General features: G+C 38.8%; 1 pseudogene; it reads left to right on the forward strand.

The window, feature by feature from the left end:
* The first annotated feature begins 4,231 nt into the window (after positions 1-4,231).
* Positions 4,232-5,955, forward strand: LOC147906451 (uncharacterized; annotated as a pseudogene).
* Positions 5,956-6,962: the final 1,007 nt, after the last annotated feature.

Consider the following 6,962-nt stretch of genomic DNA (forward strand, 5'->3'; position numbering starts at 1 on the left):
ACAATATCAGAGAAAATATCTTGAGAAATTAGAAAAAATGTCCAGCTTATAAAAACGGAGACGAACCTACTGGTGGTAGGTTCCGAACCTACGAACCTACATACATTTTATGTTTGCAAAAAATTTGTACATGCTTTGGATGAATGTTCTATGCCAGTTGGAGAAGAAGGATACCGACAGCAACGAATATGCATGGACTATCAAACGTAACGTAAACAATCTTGAAGAAATTATTGCAACGAAGGAAGTTGAAGATTGGCGGGGTTTGGATACAGCAGGCTCTCACTCAACCTAAAAGGAAATTTGCAAAAGGATAGTATACAAAATGAATTTTTATTAAATATTAACATATATTATAAGATACCAATAATAAAAAATGATAATAACTTATCTTTGAAACCAGTTAAAATTGAAAAGAATAATTATTCGTTAACAAATACCTATGCATTTGATAGCATTTTACAATTATTTATTGCTGCTTATTTTGATACAAAAATTATTAAACTCTTGGTACATTGTGAAACAGATTTTAAATTTTTTGAATTAATTAAAGAAATGGTATCTTATGGTATAAAAAAAATCATCGTATAGACTTCGTGCGATGATTTTAAAAAATATATTGTTCGAGAGCGAGTCAAAGCGAGAGCGACAGTGAGAAAAATTTGAGCGAGAAGGCGTTTGAACTACAGTTCGACTTACGAGAATCTTCTATTATAAGTCGAACGCGGCAGTTTTCTAGCGGCGGAGTGTCTCACAGGCGATTGTACCTTTTGCGGAACGTTAACTTTAACTGAAAAAATGAAGAACGGAGATAACAGCTCGATTCGGCCTTTTATCCCTTTTGCGGAACAAAGATTTTTCTTTTAATCGCCTATGAGATTCTCGAAAATTATAAAAATTAAGATGATTCGGGTCGCGATTGGTAATTTTCAATCGCGACGACCAAGTGGTACGCTATTGCCAGGAATCCTGATTGGGGTGTCTGTATGTTACGCGTTTCGCGTCACGCGAGCGCGCGTGCGCTGTGACCAATTTAAATCTGATTGTCGTTTTAGCGGTTGGAATTTGTATACGTACGACATACGGGTTGATTATATTGTATTTTTTGCCTTTATTGATGAAGTGATTGTCAAGTTTGTGTTTTTTGAAAGCTTCTAGAAACATTTGAAATTTTTCTAGAAGCTTCCAATCCGCCTGTCGCATGTACATCAAATCTACGAAAACTGATTTTTAGGATGCATCTCGAACATCCCTTGTGACGTAGTGACGAAAGTAATGCTCATGCTCGGCAAGCGTACAGATGTCGCGCGTTCGATTGATTATTTGGAAGATCGCGGCGTTTCAGGTGACGCAGACTGATGCTTGCGCGTGCAACGCACGGTGTCACGGAAGTCTGTGCTTACACATGATCGGAGAGGTTTAAATTAAAACTAATTAGAGTTTAAACTAATAAGAAATATAATAACGCAGACGCGGTCATGTCTATCTAGCTATCATAATCTAGCTATGGTATCAATTGAAAGCATTAGCGGACAATCATGATTACAAAGTCTTGGTTGCGCAATATTTGAGAACGTGATCAGAATAATTTCAAACTAAAACTCGAAAATGTACTATAGTACATTGCATTAAGCGGTAAATATGTTCTTATTCATATCATCGAAAGATGCGAAAGGTAGATGAGATTAACGCGAATATTGCCGCGATTACAAGCGCTTTGACTGACGCGAGTACATTGAATAAGATCGTACGGGCTAATACAATGTGCGTGTGTTTACTGCTCTTGCGAGTCCGCGTATAGAGACAGTGGTCGAGACAGTGAGTCCAGGAAGCATCACCAATTTGATTAGAGGTCGGATGAGCTTGGAAGAAGCTGTGCGAACAATTGCTACTCGGGTCATACCGTCCTTTCCTGGGTGCAGTTTTGTGATGCAAACCAGAGACCATTTACTTGGTGGTGATGTCTCTGAAAGTGAGATACAATGAGCCAATCTGAAGCGCAGTGCTTACCTTGCACCACTTCGAGCGTGACGTCAAAGAATGCAGGTACTTGCGTGACCACCTTTCCCAAAAATGATCACGCATTTTTTGAAGATGCTGCCAACGAGAGAAAGAGAGAGCTCGTTGCCTTCTCTGTGAGCGACGGATCTGAAATGGCAGCAGGGCTCCGATGAGCAGATGTCCTGGAGTGAGCGCGGAGAGGTCATCGGGATTGTCAGATAACGCCAACAAGGGCCGAGAATTCAGGCAAGCCTCTATCTGAGCTAAGAGAGTGCTCATCTCCTCATAGGTGAACGTGATGTCGTCGTTTATTCTTCGAAGATGGTACTTCGTCGATTTTACTGCTGCTTTCCAGAGGCCTCCGAAGTGAGATGCTGAAGGTAGGTTGAAGTGCCAACGGATTCCTTCTATGACAGCAGCGATGCGGCTGCCGTTAACGGAAAATGCGTGAAGAAGCTTTCGTATCTGTTGGTCGGCATCAATGAAGTTCGTGCCATAGTCGGAGATATCCGAGCATAGTCCTCTCCGTGATGTGAATCGAGGAAGTGCGGCCAGGAATGCGTCCGTCGTGTATCGGAAATGACCTCAAAATGCGTCGCTTTAGAGCACAAACACACAAAAATTGCGATGAATGCCTTGTGGAATCGATGCCCACGTCCTCGATTCGTGCGAATGAGTATCGGCCCGGCATAGTCAATACCGGTTATGAGGAATGGACGTGCAGGAATTACGCGTCTTTGAGGAAGGTTACCCATTGGCGGCTGTGGCGTGACTCCTCTCTATTTGGTACAAGTGACGCACCGATGCAGCCAGTATTTTGTTATAGCTCGCCCTCGAGGGACCCAGCATCGTAGTCGCAACAGGTCCAGAGTTAACTGCACTCCTCCATGGAGTGTTCGGCGGTGACATGATGAGATCAAGAGGCGTGTGAGTGGGGCGGAATGATCATCGGATGCCGCTCGTCTGGAGAAAGAACTGCGTGTTTCAGGTGACCTCCGACTCTTAGCACTCCTTGTTCATCGATGAAGGGACTCAAGATCCATAACTGGCTGCGAGATGGCATCGGGCGTTGATCCTTTGTGGCAGTAACTCGTGCGCATAGTGCAGTGCCTGAACTGCTCGGATCCATCGTCTAAGAGTGGCGTCGAGGTCTTCAAGTGTCAAGGTCGACTCCGGATTTCCTTCGTTGGCATCCTTCTTGGGCGCAGCCAACGTAGACGCTGTGACCCTCAGGAGCCGGTGAAGTGAGGAGAATCAGAGGAGAAGCTCCGGTGATAACCATTGATGTTATAGTGCGAGAGTGGACACGTTGCTCGAGCAATTCCTCCTGGAGCTTCAGGTTATGCACTAGGCCAAGTGGAATTGTCCTTGAGCAGCCAAGCCTGACCACCAGAGTGGATGGTCAATAAGCTCGCCTAGTGTTATTCCCCGAGAAGCGCAGTCGGCCGGGTTATCTTTTCCGAAAGCATGACATCATTGTCCTTCTGAAAGTGCTTCCTGTATCATGGACACGCGGTTGGTCACAAGTCTTTCATCGAGAGGCGTGACCCTGAATCCAGTACAGAGTGACCTTGGAATCAGACCAGAGAGTGACTAGGGCCATGGACAGGCTTAAAACAGTATGCAACTAATTTTGTGAGCAAGGCAGCGGTGCACGTTTAGCGACGTGCGATTTCGCGATTCGCGGTGGATCTCCGAAGACCTTGGTGGCCTTTGATTTTGCCTTGAAAGTCAGAATTCGTATGGTAATAAAGTCCATCAAGGTATCGTAAGCTGGCAAGTCCGAATCGTTCGTGTAAGATTCCCACTCGAGGCGAGTCTTCGGGTCGAAGAGCTCGATGATGAAATGATTGAAAAAGCCGAAGCCATGCGAATTAATTGGTTTTTCTATACTTTCTTGACCGTTCACGGTACTGATGATGGCATTGTAAATGCGGCTAAATTCCTCGACGGTATCGCCTTTCACTTCTGCACTGCGGTAAACGTGCAAAAATTGGAGCGCGACAACTCCTTCTTGTTCTCTTCTCTTCTCTCTTCTCTCTTCGCGGGTTTTGACGGCGTGGAGAGTGATTTTGGCCATCTTCTTTAAATTTGTCACTGATCTGACCATGCGACCGTCGATGTCACTTTGAGCGGTCAGCAAGATATTTATTTCCCCACTCATGATTCACTCATATTCTCTCTTTGTTCTTTTAGATATAACGCGCACTGAACACGATGGTACTCCTGAATGAGCAATAAAATCGGCGAAGGCGAATCCGGCTCGAAGCACCAGCAATGTTCGAGAGCGAGTCAAAGCAAGAGCGACAGCGAGAAAAATTTGAGCGAGAAGGCGTTTGAACTTACAGTTCAACTTACGCGAATCTCTGATTATAAGTCGAACACGGCAGTTTTCTAGCGGTGGAGCATCTCACAGGCGATTGTAACTTTTGCGGAACGTTCACTTTAACCGAAAAAACGAAGAAGAGAGATCACAGCTCAATTCGGCCTTTTATTCCTTTTGCGGAACAAAGACTTTCTTTTTTAATCGCCTATGAGATTATCGAAAATTATAAAAATTGACCTCCATGATTCGGGTTGGCAATTTTCGAGCGAGACGGCCAAGTGGTACGCTATTGCCATGCGCGCCCGCCAAATCAAAGAAAAAAGGAATCCTTAATGGGATGTCTGTATGTTACACATTTCGCGTCACGCGAGCGCTGTGACCAATTTAAATCTGATTGCCGTTTTAACGGTTAGAATTTGTGTATGTACGACATGCGGGTTGATTATATGTTTTGCCTTTATTGACGAAGTGATTGTCAAGTTTGTGTTTTTTGGAAGCTTCTAGAAACGTTTGAAATTTTTCTAGAAACTTCCAATCCGCCTGTCGCACGTACACCGAATCTAAGAAAACTGATTTTTAGGATGCATCTCGAATATTTTTTAGTAAAACGATTAATCGTATTCTTATTAATTGTAAAGTATCAATTACCTTTTTGTGCAGAAATGTATTTCAGAAGTATCCATCATTCACTGAAATATCTAAATGTGAAAAAGGTCCTGAAAGAATAAAAATATTGCTACTAGTACAAGTATAACTTGAAGCATTATTAGGAAATTACATTAATGAAATTAAAAAGAACATAACAATTCAAGGATATTGGTCTTGTATACAATCGAATTATGATGGAAAGTACGACAATTTCTGAAATAGGTATGTATACTTAGTATGAATTTTACTGTATATAATATATATTTTAAAATTTAAAGTCATTCAATATTTTATAGACATTTTATAATGTATTGGAAATTTATTATTGCTTATTAACATTGTTTTAAAAATACATTTGCATGTATAACATAAAATTTTAATTTGCAATGTAATTTTTTATTAAAAACTAGATTAAAAATAAAAATGATTTTTAAATTATTAATAAAGAAGTAAAATTTTGTTTATTAAGTATAAGTTTAAAACGTAATTTCTTTTACTTTAAAAAATATTTAGCAGAAAAAAGTATCAGTCTTAATTTGTGTTAAAATTATTAATAAATATTCAGTTGTTTTTTAATTATAAATTTCTATTGCATTTTTTAATTATATTTTTACATTGTATAAACTATTAAATAACCAAGATATTTTCTTTTTATTTTCAAGACGATTCATCGTAATGGAAACGTATTCTTTTTCTGATGAATAGCGAAGAATATGCTGTCCAACTTAAACGTATACCAAAAAAAGTCAAATTTTCTTTCATGAGAGATGAATACACTCTCGCCAGAATAGTTAATTTTAAATCACTTGCAAAGCAAACCAGGTATCAACCAGGTTCAACGGATCAAAATATTGGTCATTATACTGCAATTATTAATAGACATAATAAATGGATAAAATATGATGATTGTAAAGATATAGAAAACGTTAAATGATAATTATATTTCTAGTTCTCATATTATTTTATATATTTCACAGTAGTTTTATAGAGAAAAGTACGATAATTTTTTAGATAATTTTTAAAATAATAACTTTGAAAATTATATATTTTAAATATGTTATAAACATATTTTAAAATATAAATGCGTTTACGCAATGATCATATGAGAGCTTGAACGACGGTCTATCATACAGCAAGTAATAACAAAAAATGCATTTATAATGCAATGAAAACATAACGCCTTCGCGGAATGGTCTTGTGAACTCGTGAACTGCATTTATTATATCTACTTTAGTTCCAGTTTTGTTTCCATTTGATAACACAAGTCGACACAAGTGTTGTTCTATCTTTATTATTTACTATATGTAAAGAAGATGGAATGATGGTTGTGTAGATTTGTATAAACTAAATGGAAAGCACCCTTTATATATTTATCATTTATCAATAAACTGTTTGCAAATTAGCATTCGCGTAATATTCGCAAGTGAAATTCATATCGTGAACTGCATTTGTTACTACGTAATTATAATTATGAAAAAAACATAAGAAAACTGTAGTAACATTTAAAAGTGTTCTGGATGAAGAGTACTGAATCACTCTGTAATATACAAAGTGATCAGCAATCTTCTAAAGATACTTTTTATATATACTTAAGTTCGCGCAATGACTATATAGGAGCGTGAACTGCCATTACTTGCTTATTTTGTATATAGATTTAGATCTGTACATATGATGTATTGGGTACAAATAAGTACAAATAAGTTTCCGCCGTTTGACAAAAGACAGCGCTACTAACAAGCTATGGTTAAAATTCTCTGATGTAAAACGTTATATCGTAAGGTTGGACATCTGTCAACAACATAGCCTTGAAATACTACCGATTTTGTATCAGCATCATATATTTTTTTTTGTGCGAAAATGCCGAGTTTTGAGCCGAATAAGCGTCATTTGCGGAAACTTTTAATTTACTTCTTTAATTTGAAGAAATTTGCAGCTGAGCATCGATTGCTTGTAGAAGCATATGGTGAGGCTGCCTTAACTGAGAGAA

Source organism: Acromyrmex echinatior, unplaced genomic scaffold (genome assembly GCF_024713525.1).
Source record: "Acromyrmex echinatior isolate Ae372 unplaced genomic scaffold, ASM2471352v2 Scaffold31, whole genome shotgun sequence".
Classification (NCBI taxonomy): Eukaryota; Metazoa; Arthropoda; class Insecta; order Hymenoptera; family Formicidae; genus Acromyrmex; species Acromyrmex echinatior.